The 20,574-nt window shown below is 45.8% G+C and overlaps 1 protein-coding gene across 1 annotated transcript in view; it reads right to left on the bottom strand.

The window, feature by feature from the left end:
- The window catches only part of LOC128437455 (NLR family CARD domain-containing protein 3), a 61,313-nt gene that overhangs the window by 14,690 nt on the left and 26,049 nt on the right, over positions 1–20,574 (bottom strand). The window lies entirely within an intron of this gene.

Below are 20,574 nucleotides of genomic sequence, written 5' to 3'. Positions count from 1 at the left end.
AACTTTGTGCTTTTCTAACGATGTTAAATGTTGATGCTGTATGAAGGAACAAAATAAAACCACATGTGCTGTTGTCAGAAGTGAAGACATCAGCAGACACATGTACAGTGCTGCTCTGACCGGCTGTCTGACCTCCAGCTCCTGTTCTGGATCTTTGTCCACACTGGGGACAGGAGGAGTCTCCTGAAGAACCAGACTGGTCCCAGTATGAGGTGATGCACTGTCTGCAGAACCAGTGTCCACAACTGGTGGAGACTGGATCCTTCAGGACGTCCTGACACGAAGCACAGCAGGACGACTGCTCCTCCTCAGAAACATGACTCCTCTTCCTCTCCCTGTGAAGACATGTCCTGATAACTCACATGTCACAGTCACAGGTTGTCATCACTTCTGTCAAGGAGGTTTTGTTTTCACCCAGTATGTTTGTGTGTTGGTTGGTTCATTAGTGGGATTATAAAAAACAACAGATTACCAGTAAACTTGGTGGAAGGTTGTGGTCTGTGAACCAGATCGGGGGGGGGGGGGGGGGGGGGGGGTCCTCTTTCACAGACATGTTCAGAGGACTGATGTTTACCAGTGTGTGGAATTTGGTGCAGATCCAAATCCAAATGAGTCTCTGAAAGTTTAATTAAAAGTGTACGTACGCTCACCTGATCACAATGTTCTCTTTATAAATCCCAGTCCACCTGGAGACGTTCGTACGTGGATCTGCCTCTAACTCCGCCCACTTTCAACCATAAATGGTCAATTCAAAGCACGGCACGAATATTAAATGATGCTGCTGACCAATGGGTTTCCTCCGTGAGTCCTGACGGAGTCACGGCATCAAGCGATGAGAAGAGGAAGTGAAACTTTGTGACACTGACATCGAGGTGTTTGTTATTGAGGTGGAGGTAGAGAACGACTTTATGGGACAGCAGTGATGTCACTAATAAAGAAAATACACTGATACTCTGCTGCTGCTGTGGATAACACAATGTGTGAGATCAGAAATCGCTGAACCCTCTCTTCTTCCTCATCCTTCCATTTGCATGCACACATCTCTCAGAACCCTCAGGAACACGTCAGGTGTGATCCTGAGGCCGCATGGGGGATGTAGAAACACGTTTCATGAAACCAAAGGCCTATTTTTAGGCCTTCATGTCTAGTCAAAAGCCTGAGGCCCCATGGCCTCTTTGTTCTTGAAAAGGCCAAGGAACTCAATCTCCCAGGATGCCGCAGGTTCCATCGTTCTAAACAGTTTCACCCAGAGGTGTGAAAACCCACAAGGGTCAACTCCTATTGGTCACTCTGGCCCCGTGACCTGTGAGGTCACCGAGCCAATATAAGCCTCTTCTATCTCTTTCCATCAACCCACCGATGAGGCAGGCGGCCAGACGTTTCTCCTGCATCTCCGAGGGGGGGGGCCTGGCTGCTCCAGCACATCTTCTCTTCCAATCTACAAGAGGAGTGCAAAGGTCTAGCTTCCAGCTCATCTTCTCAAGGAAGCCGCCTCTCAAATCCAGCTTTTCCAAACTCCTAGCAGCGACTCGATGTCCTGCAGGTAAGATTCAACAAGCAAGAGCGTCACAGCTCAACAGAACCGTGAATGTAGAAACCTCACGACCACACAAAGCCAGGAGACGTCACAGAACTGCACAGCAACCCTTTCCCCTTTCCCTCGGACTGGTAACATAATCTGGGCTTAATATTGATACTAGACTAAGCAGGACTGTCTATTTGATTCTGTGTGGTGTTTATAAGTTTGATATATGTTGTGATATTATGTGTATAAGTTAAATGAAAGTTAATGATAGGAAGGCTCTTCACATGCTTTCTATCTCTGAATCTTTCATTCTTTGATTAACATTTACACAGACACACACATTTCTCATCACCTCATTAGCTCAGACCCCCGCTACATGTCAGAAGAAGGGGGGGGGGGGGGCTACCATCTTAGGAGCCCACAGGAAGGTGTTACTCTATTGGTCAACCACCATTTTGAGAGCCCCTCACTTGCATAAACACACTCACATACACATCTTTGTAATAGTTAGTACTTTTGTTAGTAACTTGTGTTTTTATACTTTATTATATTCATAATAAATGTTTTTCTTTCACAAATGTTCTTTCATTAATGTTGCATAAGTATATTTTGCCAACCTCTACACTGTCAAGAACTCCATAACCTTCACTGTTATATAATCTTTAACAGTAAATATTGAGATTTCTAATTGAACTAGATCTAAATGAGACTGATCTTAATCAATAAATATTTTCCCTTCTTTTGAAGGGTGGTGCCCCGAGGTAAGTTTGACCAACTAAAGTTATGATTTAATATGAATATTTTAAATATTAATGTTTTATATTTTATTTTGATAACCACATTTATTGAATGCCGAAAGGCACACCATTTTATGGTATCACTTTTAAAGCATTATTGCACAACAGCAGTTTTTATTTATTTAGAGCATCGGATCGATTCCCTCACATCAGTGGAGCCTCAGCTCCTCTGGGATATGATTTGGAAAGTTTCTTCACTTCTTGTAAGTGATCTCCTGTGAGCTCTGTGCTCCTGATGGCTCAGTCACGTTCACTGCAGGGACTTGATGATACACCCACAGTGTGAGAAGATTTTATTAAAACCTATTAATGACTCGGCTCCATAACTCCGCTGTTAAGTCGAATCTGAACGTAATTTGCTGTAAGTTGTTTTATTTATTTTTAAATTAAAAGGCTCGTGTGGAACAGATACGTCGCGTGCGCAAAACTGAGCTGTTGGTTTTAATATTAATGATGAATGGGATCAATAATCTGCTTCAGTTCATCACCTCATGTCTGCGTCGCCATTTTCCCGTCTCCAAAACGCTTGTATGCATGAGTCAGAGTTTGTTTTTATAAATCCCAACGTTTGCGTGAGAAGTGGCTAAGCAACGGTTATAAATGAGACCCCTGAGCTCTTTGAGTGATTCTGAGAGATTAGTCACCAACTTCAATGAAGCTGTGTCCTAATGCAGGGGCCACACTAGAGGAAACTAGATCCTCTTCAGAGCAGGTCCCAGTAGAAACAGTCTCTTACTCTGTGGGTGAGGGTCCAGGTTCATTACTGAAGAGTGGAGGACGTCTCATGGACCAGTCACTCTTCAGAGACACACAGCTGGACCCTGGAGACTCTGCTCTCGGTCTGTGGTCCTGACCTCTGCAAACACAAACATGTTTTTATTCAGAACACATCATTCACTGGTTCATTCTGTGAGGATTCAGTTTGGAGCTTCACATGTTTGTAGCAGGTCTCTTACTTTGTGGTTGAGGGTCCAACTTGCTCTGAAGTGTCCTCGTCCATGTTGCACCGGCTGCGGCTCAGTTGTGGTTCAGGCCACGCTGCTCTTCTAGATATTCAAGGTCTGGTCTATTTCCTCTGGTTCTGTGCTCAGTTTACAGCAGAACACAGTGAAATGATCTTTCACACCAGTTTCAATGTTTATCTGTTGAAAACGTCACAAACACAAATATTCGCAACAGAGAGTCTCTCTCTCTCTCTCTCTCTCTCTCTCTCTTTCCTGACATGTGACCTACATTATTTTGGGGATATTTCAGTCAATCACTTGATTTATTCAGTTTAAATCCATTTCATTGAGAATATTATTAAATTAATAATATGAATATATTTTTTAGGGCACCAGTCAATAAGGGTGTGGAGGTGTACTATTGTACAAGTTCAATAATAAAGTTCCTTTTCATGTAATATTGGTTTATGTCATTTTTAATTACATCAATAAACCTGCATAGCCACAATCAACTACATTAAAGTTAATTAATACAAGCTTGTAAAAGTTCATGTGTCCTTCAACCCCCGGCCACTAAGAGAAGAAAATCAACATCTAGAATCATGTTCACGTCATAAAGGCTGGAAATGAATTACAGAACTTTATAGACAGTAACACTGAGAGCACATCAGTCACAGCTTGAAGCAGCACTCTGTGTCTCCACTCAGTTCTATGGCTTTGTGCCCAAATGAAGGTCAAACACAAGTCTTCAACTTTATATTCACTTTAAAACTCACACAAAACCAGTATGAAGTGTGTGTGTGTGTGTGTGTGTGTGTACCTGGCGTTGCAGGTCGATGTTCCTCACACCTCAGCCAGTGAGTCCAGAGCTTTACTGGGATCCACAGTGAAGACTCTGGACTGTTGGTGACCACTGCTGTAACGTGTGATTGTGAAAACACGTTGTGTTATTAAACACTTGATGAACAGATGAAGATAAAAAGTGAAGCTGTGAGTTAACTCTGTTAATTAGTCCTTTGAAGTCTCTTTGATCCAGACCTGCTGTTCACATCTGTCTCTGGGATCCGATCACATGACGTCTGTCACCAGGTGTGAACTGACATGTTAGAGTCATGTGATCAGCAGACGGATGTTAACAGCAGGTGTGAGAGTGAGACAGTGAAACTTTCAGAAAGTTGTGTTCACACTCACCTGCTCACTTTCCTTCCTTCTGCTCGTCCAGGTGAAAATGGAGTCTGACCGCTCCCTGTTCTCAGGCTCCTCCGCCCTGTGGAACCAGTTCACTCTTGATTCCACCCAGTTCAAAGTCCAGTTCATACCCATGAAGATGAACTGGTTCACAGTTCATGTTTTATTGTGATGTTATGATGTAGATAACAAACTTAGGATCATATATTTAGTTAATAATGGACGGTGTGGGATCATGAATCCAGATCTTCACTTTCACACTGAGTCCTGACTGGGAGCGTCTACTGGGACTGAGCCGTCCAATGAGATTCATCATGATGTTTAAATGAGCCTCAGAAACTCTGGAGTCAAACACGTCTTCATCATGTGAACTCGATGAAGACGTGTTTCCTTGAGATCGGTCTGATCCGTCAATAGTTTGTTAAAATGTGGAAAACTCCCAAACGGCCCAACTCCATCAAATGAAGCCTGAGCTCAAACCCATGTTTCCTCCTGTGAGTTGAAGGTTGTTATATTTGGTGTTGGAGCTGAATGTGTGACTCCATCTGCAGAACTCTGCCACGTCAGGTCACATTCATACAGTCCAGTCACAGTGTGGTTTATAGATCTAGAGAAATACAGCTGCATTGTGATGCATCATTTGACCGTTGTGTATTTCAATAACTGCTGTGACTTGCATCCCAACAGTAACAGTGATTGACCACAAGGTGTCAGCAAAGAGCCAGAGTACCTGGCTGCAGACAACATGGTTTCCCATCAAGTCTAAACTGGATGAACTGGAATTCCACCATAGAAACAACTTTCTATGAAAACAAGAAATAAAACTGACACGAGTGTAAATTTATTTCACAGAAACTTGACCAAAGCCTTGATCATCTTTTCATTGGATTTATTTGACATGTAAGTTTTCATTTAGTGTTTTATTCACATACAGTATAAAACAAGTTGATCTCAAAGCTTATTGGAGAATCGTGACGTTAAAAAAACAGTTTTTATTTGCTTCAAAGAAAAACACACGTTTGTTTAAGTATAAACACAAAATACTAAACTCTCACACATGAAGGAAGAAAACCATAGAAAAGGAAATGGGAGAGAGATTTTTGATTTTTCACAAACACTTTATTTACATATTCTTCATTTTTACAAAACACTTGCTTACAACATTACTCAATAAATACAAAAAGATGTAAAAATACTCAGTCTGTTAAAAAGTGTGTAGAGGACAGCTCATTGTTGGTGACGGTGCAGAGTATGTCATTAAAACACCAAATTCTTTTAAAAGACTCGAGATCAGATACCATTGAGTCTGGCCCGGAGGTTTACCACCCCCCCCCCCCCCCCCCTCCCCCCCGCTTCCTGCCCGTCTCTGTTCTCTACCCTGTTCTTTCTACTAATGTAAAAGTCCATCTTGGCCTCACCTGAGAGGTGGTTCAGGAGCTGCCACTTATCTTTATCTCTTTTGTTGTAGGCAGCTCCCATGATAAAAACCTTCTCAGTTAAAAGAGTGAAGAAACTTGTCAGTCTCTTGCACTCAGTAAAAACGTGATAAATCGTCTCACGCAGGTCACAAAATGGACACTTGTTAAGAACGGTGGGATTAAGAATAGAAATAAAAGCGTTGGAAGCGACGGCGCCGTGTAAACTTCTCCACTGGAGGTCGCCTGTTCTTTTCTTGAGGGGAGGTTTGTATAAAATCCTCCACTGGGGGCTGGGTCCATGATCCCCCCACCTTCGTGACCACACAGTGGGGGGTCTGTTGCTCAGTCCGGTCTGGTGGATGCTTTTCACACAGTTTCTGTACAGTGTCTCTTTGTCCGCTCTGTGAATTGTTAGTTTGTGTGTGTTTATCTCAGTTAGTAGGGGGCCGGTCTTTTCTCCCAGGCCTGGGCTCAGGATAATATCTGGATAGGGGTCTGCAGCCTCTGGTGTGGTTTCCCCCCTCTGGTAGACCCTCAGGAGGTCCTTTTCCCGGATGGAGAGCCTCTGGGTCCAGAGCTCCAGGATCCTCTGGGCCATCCGGGAGGACTGCAGCCCCAGCAGGGAGCCCAGGGCCTGGGTGTTGTTGAGTGCCGGCCCCACTGCATCCACCAGCTGCTGTAGGGTCACTGTTCCAGACCGGGTCAGCGCCGCCATAAGGCCGGGTGTTGTTGTGCCGCTGACGTCCAGTCTGGCTCCATTCACGAGTGGTTCTCTCAACAACCAGTACAGAGAGGCTGCTTTTGGGAACCTTATTTTATTTAAAAAGGGCCCATGATTTAAAAACACCTTGATAAAAAGGAGGCAACCCACTTAATTTTAATAATTTAGAATCTGTTAAAAACAGAGCATCATCCAACCCCAGGTTATTTGCACGCCTAAGGATGCTGCTGGCCACATCTCTCCACACCAGATCTGCTGGACCTGTGAGATATTTTTAATGAATTGAATTCTAAAAGTTGCAGTCCGGCTGGCCAGGTGGACGAGGCCCTGTCCCCCCTCCTCCCTGGCTAAAAACAGCACCCCCTGTGGCACCCAGTGTAGACCCCCCCAGAAAAAATCCACCATTTTCTTTTGTAAAGTGGAAAGCAAGCCAGGGGGGGTTCCACACACATTAGGTGGTGCCACAGTTGGGATGCCACAAGATTATTTAAAACCAGTACCCTCCCTCTAAGAGACATTTTTGGGAGCAGCCATTTCCATTTTAACAGTTTGTTTTCTATTTTTTCTGTGACGTTCTCCCAGTTCTTCTTATGTATATCATCGTTTCCTAAAAACACCCCGAGGTACTTTATGCCCTCCCTCTTCCATTTCAGGTTTTGGGGGAGAACTGGGAGACCTCCAGGCCACTCCCCGACCGCGAGGGCTTCGCTTTTGTTCCAATTGACCCTCGCGGCCGATGCCACGCTAAAATCATTTAATATTTTGGCTAAAATATCCACATCCGTCTGGTCTTTAATAAAAACAATAAGATCGTCTGCATAAGCCGATAAAATCATGTTGCCACTAAAACCAGGATAAAACACACCTTGCATGCTAGATCTTATTCTGCGGAGGAGAGGTTCCAGGGAGAGTGCGTAGAGCATCCCCGACAGAGCACAGCCCTGCCTGACACCTCTACCCACCCTGAAAGGAGCACTCAGACTGCCGTTGATCTTTAACACGCTCTCAACGTCACTGTACAGCACCTTGATCTTAGCTATGAAGCCAGCGCTGAACCCAAACTTCCCCATCACTTGCCACAGGAAGCTGTGTTCAACGCGGTCAAAAGCTTTTTCTTGGTCTAGGGAAATCAAGCCTATATCTACATCTAATGAACTGGAGACATCCAAAAGGTCTCGAATGAGGTGGACATTGTCCACCATGGACCTGCCGGGCACGCAGTAGGTCTGGTCCCTGTGAATGACCTGCTCCATAGCCTTCCCCAGCCTGGAGGCCAGTACTTTGGACAGAAGTTTGTAATCCACACAGAGCAATGACACAGGGCGCCAGTTCTTGATGTCCTGCAGGTTCCCCTTCTTCGGGAGCAGTGTGAGGACCGCCCTCCTGCAGGACACTGGCATGGAGCCAGACGCCAGACACTCATTAAAAACCTGTAAAAGATCGTGCGATAAAATGCCCCAGTAAGCTTTATAAAACTCCGGTGTCAGTCCGTCAATGCCAGGAGCCCGCCGTCCCTGCATGCCTTGCAGGGCGGTCAGCAGCTCCTGCATCCGGAGGGGGGCAGCGAGCTGTGAGTTGGACTCTTCTGAGATCTGAGGTAGTTCTTCACAGAACTCCTCCCTGCCTGTGTGTTCTTCCTCAGAAGAGTACAGTGCTTGATAAAAACTCACAGCCCGCTCTCTGATCTGGCTCCATCAGCTCTTCCCCTGTGTCTGAGAGCAGGGTGTGGATTACTCTCCTCTGCCCGTTCTTTTTCTCCAGACTGAAGAAGTAGCTCGTTGGAGCATCCATGTCACTGATGTTCAGGAACCGAGACCTGACTAACGCGCCCTGTACTTTACGTTCTAACAGGTCGGCTAAAGCCATTTTTTTTTCTTTGAGGTTTTCAATATAACCTTGATTTCCGGTGGACTCACTTAAATGTTCTAGTTCCACTATGTCGGTCTCTAGATCTTTCATAGACCGGGTGGCGTCTCTTGTGACATTGAGGGTGTGTTGTTGACACAATAGGCGTATTTGTGTCTTACCGTGGTCCCACCACTGCCTAAGATTACTAAAATCGCCCTTCCTCTGTCTAAAAACACCCCAGAAATACATAAGAACATCTTTAAAACTCTTATCTAATGTTAAAACAGAATTAAAATGCCAATAGGCGCTCTTGGGTAAAACATTCCTGATAAAAACATGACATAAAAGCAGGGAATGATCACTAAAACCAGCCGGCATGATGGCGCAGCTTTTAAAATGTTAAAATGATGTTTAAAACAATAAATCCTGTCTAACCTGGCTGAGGAGATCCTACTCTCTCTGATGTGGGACCAGGTGTACTGTCTGCAGTCTGGGTGCATCCTCCTCCACACGTCCACCATGCCGTGAGAGCGGACCAGCTGCTTTAAGGCGTGCTGAGAGGCTGGATGAGGCTCTGCGTGGTTGAGGTCTAAAACCGCATCTTCAGTGCAGTTAAAATCCCCCCCCAAGAATAAAAAATCCTCCATGGCACAATCATTAAGAACTTCACTTATTTTCAGTAAAAAGGGCTTCCTCTCTGCACCGGTTGCTGGAGCATAAACGTTAATAAAAACAGCAGTGAAATGGTCGAACTGAGCTTTGGCTAAAAGAAGCCTCCCCTGGATCACATGTTTGACCTCCAGCGAGTTCGGTTTAAAAGCCGTGGAGAAGAGGAAGCCCACTCCTGCGCTCAGGGAAGTGTTGTGACTTAAAATGGCCTCCCCTCCCCACTCCCTCCTCCAGTCAGACTCATTATTAAAATCACTATGAGTTTCTTGTAAAAACATGACATCAATTTTTTCCATTTTCATAGTTTCATAAGTACAGGTTCTTTTCTTTTGATCTCAAAACAATAAATTAATTAAAACAACCATTGCTGTCTTTCCATCACTGCTCAGTTGTCTCTTTGCTCTGAGCAGCAGTTTTTTTATTCTAAAAACTTCCTGGTCTGTGAGGCCAGACTCCTCCCTCTGGCTGACGTGGAGTCTGGCCGAGGAAATAAAAAGACCGAGATCTGGGAAGTGCTCCTCCAGTTTGAGTTGCTGATTCTTTGTGTGCTGTAAAAAGGATTTAAATTTATCTACACTAAGGGTTTTCTTCTTTTGACTGCTGTTAAAAGGCGGAAAGTCTCTGCTGTCAGACACACACTCACTTTCACTCACATCACTCTCCATTTGCACTTTACTGTTTTTGATTCAGTTAAAACTGTCCTAGCTGACCTCCTACGTTTTACTGTTAAATTGCTTGATCTCCTCACTCCACACCATCCTGCCCTCAGCTGCTTCTCCTCCTCTCCTTCCACTGTCCCCTCCATCATGCTCAACGCTTTTTTCTCCACGTGTCTCCTCCTCCACCTGTTTGCTACCTACACCACCCTCTTCTTCCCCTTTACCTCCCACCTCCTTTTCCTCTACCTCACCCACAACACCCTCACCCCCACCCCCACCCCCAGGAAATGTTGGTTTAAGTAGATGGTGTTTCCTGCATTCTAGTGGATTTTTGGGTGGTATGCTAAAGATGTGCAATACCTGAACTTCTTCTGATTCATGTTCCTCTGATCATGACTTGTAGGGCCTTCTAGCCTTGAGCTGAACATTCAACCAGTAAACTATTGTTGTGCCTCAATGACCACAATATAGCCTAATTAATAGACCTCTGTTTAAGATTTGTCCAAGGTTGGTTGATTTACATTTTGATTACAATGGTTTTCAACTAATTCTTAACTGAAACCTAAACTATATTGTTAATGATTGTATTCTTAAGAGCAGTTAATGATTTAAAATAAACAATGCTATGATGTTTTGAGCATGCAGTACACCACGAGGTTAACAAGGTGCTCTCCTGCTGTTTGTTATGACAGCTGAGTTTACATTCACCACACAAAATCAAGTTGATACGCACAAACACAAACAAATAATTTCTTTCAAGATTTAAAGTTTAAGAGAGTGAGTACTGTGATAGAAATTTTACTATTAGGGCAAATGATTAATATGAGGAACAACTTTGATCTTTAGACAGACAAATGTCTCCCTGAGAAATCAGGGTGTTGATCCACCATATGATGTTATGTTACTTTCTCACCCTCAAATTCACCTAACAGAGACTTTACAGCACGGGGGATTTGTTGTGGTTGTAGACATTAAGACAGATGTTACACTCCAGGGGTCTGAGATAGAGCAGAAGACAGGATATCCATCACCTATTCTACACATCAAAGAGGTTGATGTATAACATTTGCTTCCTCACTAGGAGGGGCTTGGAGGTGTATAAAGTGATGCTATTTCTTGTATGTCATTGCTCATTGTATGAAACCTATCCCATGGTCTTGTACATTTGATGCCCATCTGCAGATGTAGAATAAACTTCCAGAAAGACATTGTAATGACTTGTGCTTGACTATTGAGAAATTCCCATGACAGTACTTAATTGAACCAGACATCATGTCATCAACGATATTAATGACATATTTTATATGATATAAATGATAAAATATGCATCCCATACTTTGTATTCCCCTTCTGTTGTCCTAGAGTTTTAATTTTACCAATTTTACCAATCACATTATTAAATGTCCCCCTCTGCCCATCAACTACAGCCACACAAGCAGTCATAGAGCTAAAAAGAGAGAGAGGGGGGGGGGGGGGGGGGGGCACTACGTATTCTCCACATAGGCTTGAGTTGAGAATACGTAATTTACCCTCCACACCGAACATTGAACGGAGCAAACAGCGGAGAAGTTCTTGGGGATGGAAGACATTAAATTAATAATTGAAGTGGAGAAGTGCAGTGAGTTGTATGATCCTCAGCACATATGAGACAAAAAGACACATGTTGGGACGCTGTGGCAATTAATGTTGCAGCAACAAGTGAATATATGCTTGAAAAAAATGATTAAATAGCGTTTTTACTGCAGGCTGATAACAGCAGAAGTATGTGATATCATTAGTGCGGCGCCTCAGCCTCCGGTGTGAACAGCCAAGCGCCGGCACGCAGGGGATGGGCGCGGAGCTTCGGGTCGCTTCGGCGTCCGGTGTGAACCCGGCGTAACTCTTCTTCTGTCGCTAACTTCGGGACTCCTCTACTCTTTGGGGTAAATTGGATGTGTATGCAGCGAATAGGGTTACAGATGCGCTCCTTAGCGGCATCTACCGTCGAGGAGTTTTTAAAGGAACGCGTCTCTGCCCAAAATCAGATTTTTTTTTTGGCGTGAGAAATTGGGTGTGTGGCGTGAGTGTGAAAACATGCAAAACGTGTCACACGGCGAAAGCGTGAGAGTTGGCAGCCCTGGCTTCCGTATGGGGGACGCTACCTTCCCATGTCTGGACAGCTCTCTACTGAGGAACTCATCGGTGATGAACGGAGGGACATTGGACAGGACCACCTTGGTAGCGGGTTGGGACAAAGGCAGTACCTGTACAAAACACCCGTTCACGGTGATACCTGTCTCCACCACGGAGTTCACCTTCTCCACGCGGTCCAGAAACACGACCACGGCGCTGTTCATCCGGGCCGCCGACACCACACAGCTGTGACCGACCTTCTCCCCCACAGCGAGCCCGATGCTTTCCACGCTGCAGGGGAAACTCACACAAATCTTAACCCCGTGTTTACGTGTCAGTGATTTAAAATTACAGCCGGCCATGACAGCCACCACGCCACCAGCAAGACGCTGGTGAGGGGAAAGACACCCACAGCCCAAACCACCAGAAAATAAACTACTGTGACTTTAATGTGATATGTGAATGAAAAAAATATAACATTAACTACAAACAAAGAGAAATATAGAAAGAAAATATCACTCGCTCTGCCACTCGCTCACACACCAAACTCCCAGCATAGAGAGAGAGAGAGAGAGAGAGAGAGAGAGAGAGAGAGAGAGAGAGAGAGAGAGAGAGAGAGAGAGAGAGAGAGAGACCCCTCAGCCTGCTCCTCAACCTGCACAGAAGTAGCTCTATGGTGATACTGTATAGTAGTCCTGAGATGGGGCAGCCCTGCCTGATGCCTCTAGTGACGGGCACAGGACAGCTCAGCCCCCCCACACCTTCACCACGCAACTAGCCTCACTGTGCAGCTTGATCCAGGAGAGGAACCCCCCCCCCGAACACCAAAAGCCTGCAAAGTTGAAAATAAAAACTCGTGATCCACACGGTCAAACGCTTTCTCATGATCGATTGATATAATACCCACCTTAACATTATATAATTAACACACATCACACACATCTCTTATTAAAAACAGATTGTCCAGCATGGATCTGTCAGAAACACAGTAACACTGATCTGGGTTGATCAGCTGTTCGATATAAGTCTTCAGCCTGTAGGATAAAACCTTCGAGAGGATTTTGTAGTCTGTGCATCAAAGGGCGACTGGTCTCCAGTTCTTTAAAAGGCTCAGATCTCCCTTCTTAGGCAGCAGAGAGAGAACTGCCCGTCTACAGGAAGTAGGAAGTGTCCCTTTCTTAAAACACTCTTTAAAAATGTCTAAAATATCTCGTCCCAAAACACTCCAGAAATGTTTTAAAAACTCAGCAGGTGGTCCATCCACTCCAGGGGCCTTTCCAGACGCCATCTGCTCCACAGCCGTGGTCAGCTCCTCTAGGGTGATGTCAGTGTTTAGTGTGTCCTGTTCTTCTGGAGTCAGCTGAGGAAGTCCTTCTAGCAGCTCTGCAGTAGCGTCTGCATCACAATGTTCTGCCCTGAACAGCTCAGAGTAGAAACCTACGGCGTGTTTCCTCATCTGAGCCGGTTCTCTGGTCACTTCTCCGTCCGGGAGCCGCAGAGACACCATCACTTTCCTCCGAGCCACCGACTTCTCTAAGTTGAAGAAGAAGGTGGTCGGAGCGTCCATATCGTGTAGTTTAGTGAATCGGGCTCTGACCAAGGCTCCTTTGGCTCTCTCATGTGAAATGAGTTTAAGTCCTGTCTCTTAGTTTTGAGCCGTTCTGCATTCTGCCCGTTGTTTTGTGTGTCAGCCTCCAGGTTCCTGATCTCCTCCTCTAATGTCTGAATGGCTCTTTTTATTTTAACTGTGGAGTTGGCTGAGTGTTGCTGACAGAACACTCTGATTTGGGCTTTTCCTACTTCCCACCACCGGGTGAGGGAGGAAAACTCATGTTTCTTTTTTCCCCAAAAAGCCCAAAACAGTTTAAAATGTTCACAGAAAGTAAAATCATGCAATAATTTAACGTTAAAATGCCAAAAAGACTTTGATTTTACTGTTGATGATAAAATAAACTCCATTAAAACTAGATGATGATCAGTAAAACCAACAGGGAGGATCTGACAGTTAAAAACCTGATTAGTAAAAGTGGCAGTAAGATAAAACCTATCTAACCTGCTGCACTCAGCCAGGTTAGATAGGTTTATCACTTGTTTCTGATAGGACAGCTCTTTTCTTAGCATCTCTGCCCCAGTTTATGTTTAACGATGCTATCCTTAAATCCTGCTAAGAAAAGAGAAAGAGAGTCAACAACATCAACAGCAGTGAAACACCTCGTGATTTAAGAACATAGTGTTGTGCAATAGTAGTAGTAGATTTGACGTTGGCTAATTATTAATAATCATGAGAAATGATTATTAAAATAGAAATTATTTATTAAAAATAATTAAACATTATAAAGCTATTAATTAAGAATAGTAAAATAATTAATTAGAAAATGATACGGTTATCCATTAATAATGGTTGTATAAATAATGAAAACAATAAAATTATCAATTAAGAATAATACAATCTGTAATCATTGCTTATCGTAGCGGGGCACCACCCTGGTTACAGGGACCAACTAGTCAAACTATTGTTATCAGTCTCAAGTGATAAAAGTTAAATTAATAATCTCAATATTTAATATTAATGATTATATAATAAACAATGAAGGGTTTTAAGTTCGAGCACAGGCTATAGTAATCCAGCTGTATTCACATACACATGTACAAATAATCACAGAAATACAAATACTTTAATTACAAAAGTATTTATTAAAAAGGGGACCTGTTATTTCAATGATTCTTCATTTAACAAACTCCAGTATTTCAAAGATGGCAACAGCAGCAGCAGCACTTATCACAATTGTCACACATGTAATACTGAGTATCTACTGGTGTGTGCGTGTGATCGTGTGTGTCTGCCTGTCTGTGTCTCTATGTGTGTGTGTGTGTGTGTCTAAGAAAGAGAAAGGGGAGTGGCTATGGCGTAATGACAAGATCACGTGGTGACGTAGTCTGGCCAGGATCAAGATGTTACGTTCAAGATGGAGGTTTCCTAAGTGAAGCCACGTTTCGAAAAGCAAAATGGCTGCCGGTCACTGACCTTAACAAAGGGGGTCTTTAGACAAAGAGATTTCTTATCTCCTGGTTCTGGCGCCGAATGGCGTCGAGATGTATTAAGGCTCTTTAAATCTAGAATTTTCTATGCCACATGAAATATGTAAGTGTAGGTCGGGACGTGTGTAAAAACAGGTTTAGGAGAAAAGAGAGAGAGAGGGAGAGATAGAGAGATCAGGAAAGCTCTCAAAACATCGTCAGAGACAAACTTCCGGCGAAGCGGGCAGTCCAGTTACGTGAGATTTATCTTTTAACAGATGTAAATCTCCGCACAATGTCTCTGACGGTAACACGTAAAAAAGGAAGTGCCGGCTTGTTACGCGCGCTTCTCAGAACAAAGTAGACAAAGGAACCGGATGTGACGTCTCCAGTTCGCCACGCGTTACACGGCTAAAAACAGATCAGCGATCTTAAAACAAACATACAATCAAATAAATGACACGCTAAGTATTTAAACTAGTCTCTGCCCAGACAATAAAGCCTCTTACTGTGACCTTCGCGGTGTTGCTTGCGCGTGGCACGCGGATTTTCCGGAAGTCCAGTGAATGATCGTGGCCTCTCAAGCTCGGTGGCGCTGGTTCCTCGGTTGTTGAATAGGAACGGATTCGTCTTGCTCCTCTACGGGATGAAACATCGTCTCTTCTGCAGGGATGATCAGCTGTGGCGCAGTTGTGGGGATCGTGAAAAAGAAAGTCTTTGTCTCGGCCGGCGAATGAGCTTCTGTGCGCGGCCTTTTCAAGTTAAAAACAAAAATAGTCTTTCAAAATAAGATTCAACTTAAGATAAAAGAAAATAACTCTGGTTGCCTCCTTTAGAGCTGGAACATCTGGGAGGCCCCGAAGGGGCCTGGTCGAAGTCCTTAGCAGGGAGAAATGGCAGCGATTATTTGGAGTCCCAGGGCTTTTAAATTACCTGAGAGGTCCTCCTCCTTGAGGAGTTGGTCATAGGACATCGGCCAATTGATTTGTCAGGAATCGATCTGAGTGGGCGGGGCTTGGAACTCAGCGGGGGTTCCAAGGCATTCCCAGAACATTTTCCACCACCAGGGGGAGATTCTTGAGCCTGCAGGAGAATGTTTTCCCTCCAAAAGTTTAACAACCCTTTGTTCACCCTCGGCTCCAGTGTCTGGTGGTCAGCCTCTGGGCTCTGGCCCAACAATAGTTATTTTTGTACTGTTGTTTCCGTTATCCTGCAGAACATGTCTTTGGTTTTCCAGTCCTCTGATTGGTCCGATTAGTTTGACTGTTTCTGAAGTTCCGGTGCTGACTGTCAATCATCTGTGTTGCCTAGGTGATGCTGTGCTGCTCCATCAATGGTCACTATGACATCGTTTACACCAGGAGTTACCCCGCCTCCGCCGCGCTGTGTCAGGGTGAGTGCTGATCAGTGGTTGTCCCTTCAGTGTGTGTGGTTGATTGATGTCGTGTGTGTGTGTGTGTGTGTGTGTGAGTGTGTGTGTGTGTGTGTGTCTGTGTGTGTGTGTGTGTGTGTGTGTGTGTGTGTGTGTGTGTGTGTGTGTGTGTGTGTGTGTGTGTTGTTTCAGGTGCGTCTGGAGCCAAAGGGGAAATACTATAACGCCTTCATCCAGGAAGTAGGAACCCACTCGTCAGCCGTCACCGTGTTCATCGAGGAGCTGGGAGAGAGGTAATGAAACATTTAATCTGACGACTCTTCCACATTAATCTGAACCAAGCATCAGGTGTGAAGCTGACTCCAGACCAGCAGACGTCAGATGGTTGTGATGTGTCTCTGTCTTAGACACCTGGTTCCTCTGACGGATCTGAAACCAGTGAATCCAGTTCCTGCCTGGAATGTTGCTGCTCCAACTAGAAAAGGAGATCTGGGTAAGCTTAGGTTATTCTATGACCTCTGACCTCTTGCAACCCCCCCCCCCTGACCCTATGGCCTCGTGCAGACTTGGACTCTCGTGGTCAGCGTCATCATCGTCACCGTTACTTCAGGAAGTCTCGGGGCAGCAGTGGAATGAAGGGGGCCGAGCTCATGATAGCTCCCGCCCCTTTATACGGAGGCCCCGCCCCATCCAGCCTGCCCCCTCGCTTCCAGCCGGCAGGTCACCCCCGCCCACCCCCTCCTCCCTCAACTGGAACCATGACCTATGATCCCTACGCCCCCCCACACCACCACCACCACCACCCTACAGTCAGAGCTCCTCGCTACGGAGCGTCCAGGTGGGAACTGACACTTGTAGAACTTGTGTAGTTGATCACATTCACACCTGCTGAGACACAGGTTGACCTCAGGTGTGAAGACATGTGACGCATGTTGAAGGAGGCGTTACCGATGAATTACTCTTGATACTGATGACTTCCTGTGTGTGTGTGTGTCTCTGTGTGTGTCTGTGTGTGTCGTGGATTGTGGTCAGAAGCTCCACCCGTTTCCTCAACCGTCACCTGATTGGCCCACAGCTGACCTATTACCACCCTGGAAGACGATATTACCACGACTATGAGAACTACGCCTTCAGGTCCCGGTAAATGATGTCATCATCTTGCCACAGTCCCACCAACCATGTGTGTGGTTGGTGTTCACCACGATGACCTGTCTCTGAAATATGATCTACTTTGAATCCAAAGGGACGGTGCACATTATTTAATATGAGCACAATGTTCCAGAGCCTCTTAGACTCATTTTCATCTGCAGTCTCAGACAGGTTGATAAACAGAGACAAAGAAACTAGACTATTCCAGATGATGACATGTGTAATCATCACATAAATATAATACCACACCCTCCATGTAGAACCGTGACTGCCCCCCCCAGTGGTCGATCACATGTCTTCCTGTGTTCAGTCGTAGCCGTCGTCAGCTGGTTGCTGCTATCAATAAAGATTGTCAGTTTGGTTACCCTGCGGAGACGGGGGAGGAGCCAGGCGATCTGGACTCGGCCATCACGTACTACCAGCTGGACGACGCCAGCGACGCCGTCTTCCCGCCGCTGCCGGTGAGAGAAGCACATGACCACGCAGACATGTGACCATGCGTTTCCGTTTGGATTCACTCTGACTCCTCCCACAGGGCACTGCTCCTCCCCCTCCACCTGGCTCCACCTATCGAGTTCAGAGAGCCTCTGGACACCACCCCCCTTCACATCGACCTGCAAACACCCCAGTGTGCTCCTCAGAGGACGAACAGGAGGACACGAGCACCGCTGAGGACCAGGGTGAGGAGGACACGGGACTCTGTCTCTCTGACTCTGTCTCCGTCTCTTTGTCCCCTGACGCTTTGTCTCTTTGTCTCTCAGCTGAGTTCTCAGAGGATTTCATCTTCAGTGCTCAGGGTGAGTTTTGTTAAAGTAGCTTCATCCTGTGAAATAAGTATTTATCTGGGGGACAGAGAGTTTCCAGATTGACCTTGTGACAGCCAACCCCCCCCTCTGGGACTCGAACACTGACCACAGTGACTCTCCACTCTCCTTCAAGAGATGGATAAGGGAAGTTTAGATCAACGTCTGGTTGGTTCAGTTGATCTCTAACTCACCCAGAACATCTCCACCTCTCCAGACTCATCCTGTCACCACATCACTCAGCTTCCTGTCAGTAGATCCAGTACTGACCTCAGATGTGTCTGTGGCTTCCTCAGCTGTTGATTGTGACTTTTGTTTCAGATCAGAACTACCAGACGTCCGGTGGTTACACAACTGCTGAGGCCTCCAACAATCAGGTAGAAGCTTTAACAACCAATCACTTCACAGAATCTGTAGAGACACAAGAGACGCAGTCTGTCAGAGGACATGCTTCTGACGTGAGGGACAGACGGAGGACACGGAGCAGGACATGCTAACAACATGATAACATGTCATAATGATCATGTGATCAGTGATGTCACTAAGCTTCAGAAAGCTTTTACCTTTTCTCTTGTTGTGAAAGGATGGACAGGAAGGAGGATGTGCTGACTCTCCCCCGAGACCAGACATGAATTACAACTACACACAGCAGGTACACACACACACACACACACACACACACACACACAGCAGGTACAAATGTTCTCTCTGTTTGTATTTATACACGTGGTAGGACCTTCAGCGGGTTGAGGGGACAGAAAGATGGTAAAACCATAATAATTGTGACGTCAGCTACACTCACTGGGTTTGTGTGTTACAGGTAGTGAAGCCTTTAGCTGTCGTTGGCTCTTCACCCTCCTCTTCCTCATCCTCACCCTCTTCTCCATCATCGCATGTTCCTGCAGCTGCTCACCTGCCGCCAAGTGCACAGACACAGACACGCTCAGGTGTCCACACACACTCGCATGCAACAGGTACACAAACACAAACACAGCAGGTACACCCACACACACACAGCAGGTACACACACACAGGCATTTTACAGAGTGGATCTGTTTTGTTTAGATTCTGGAGACAATGTAAACACAAACAAACCTGTTTCCTCAGATAATTGACATCAGAACGTGTTTAAAATGATCTTTTCCTGTTCAGCCTCCATGTCAATCCCAGCTTCTTCTCCGTGGTTGGTTAATGAGCTAGGTGAGCCTCTCTGCACCGTGGTGGCTCCGCCCCCTTACTCCTACGACCCTAATGGCAGCGATTTACCCCGAGGTCAGAGGTCAACCAGCCTAACTGTCACACACCCACACTGACCTGCTGCCGTCACTCATGTTACTCTCTGTGTGTGTGTGTGTGTGTACACTGCAGAATTCTTCAGTATTACTTCAACTTGGGCGTCCAGGTGAGTTCCTGTGACACTCTCTCTTTAAATATTTAAAATAATAATATATTATAATATTAAAATACTCCCCCCCCAGTGGTACTGGCAGCAGCAGACGACGTTCTCCACCCCCTCTCCTGAGAACCACTACACCTACCAACCCTACCCCCCCTACCTGAGCCAGGAGCCGCTGCAGGGTAAGACTCGTCTCTGATTGGTGCAGGTCTCACAGGTGACCTCATCACCTGACCTCAGGACAGACGTGATTATCAGAACAATAACATCAATCAGAAATGTGACCTGAACTGGGAACAGGAAGTACAGCTGGTGTAGTAGTTCCCAGGAAATGGAAGCTCCACTTCCTGTTAAGTATCAGACTTCCTCTTCTTCTACCCCCAGCTGCCTCCCATCAGCCCCCCTCCTCCTACCCAGAATCCTCCAGGGCAGGAGATGGACAGACGGACGGACACGGCGGTGGTCAGTGATGACAGATCAGCTGATACAACATGATTGAATTTTGCATTGTTTGATTTGTCCCCCCCCCTCCCCACAGGCTCCTCCCCATCGATGGAAGGCTCCATCTCCTCCATTGGCCCTGTTCCTCCAGGCTCCGCCCCCTCCGCTGCTCATCTGTACCAGGAGCAAACGCCTCTCCCCCCTCCCCCTATGCTACACCTGCCATATGAAGCCCCGCCCATCACCATCTACCTGCCCTCTGCTCCTCAGCCAACCCACCTCCCCCATCAATCCTCCTACCACTGCCTCCCACCATCAGTCCAGTGGGGAACGCTCCAGACTGGAGGCCACAACTCACGGGTTTATTGCCCCGCCCCTAACCCAGCCCACGTGGTTGCTTACATTACAGCCCCATCCCCCCACCACACAGCGACACACTACATCCCCCCCACCGTGTGAGTGAGATGCACATCCTGCTGAAACATACCTCAAGAGTTAGCATGAAGCTAACGAG

Source organism: Pleuronectes platessa, chromosome 3 (assembly GCF_947347685.1).
Source record: "Pleuronectes platessa chromosome 3, fPlePla1.1, whole genome shotgun sequence".
Lineage (NCBI taxonomy): Eukaryota > Metazoa > Chordata > Actinopteri > Pleuronectiformes > Pleuronectidae > Pleuronectes > Pleuronectes platessa.
Note: the sequence above shows the minus strand (reverse complement) of the source record. Positions and strands in the feature narration are given on the sequence as shown.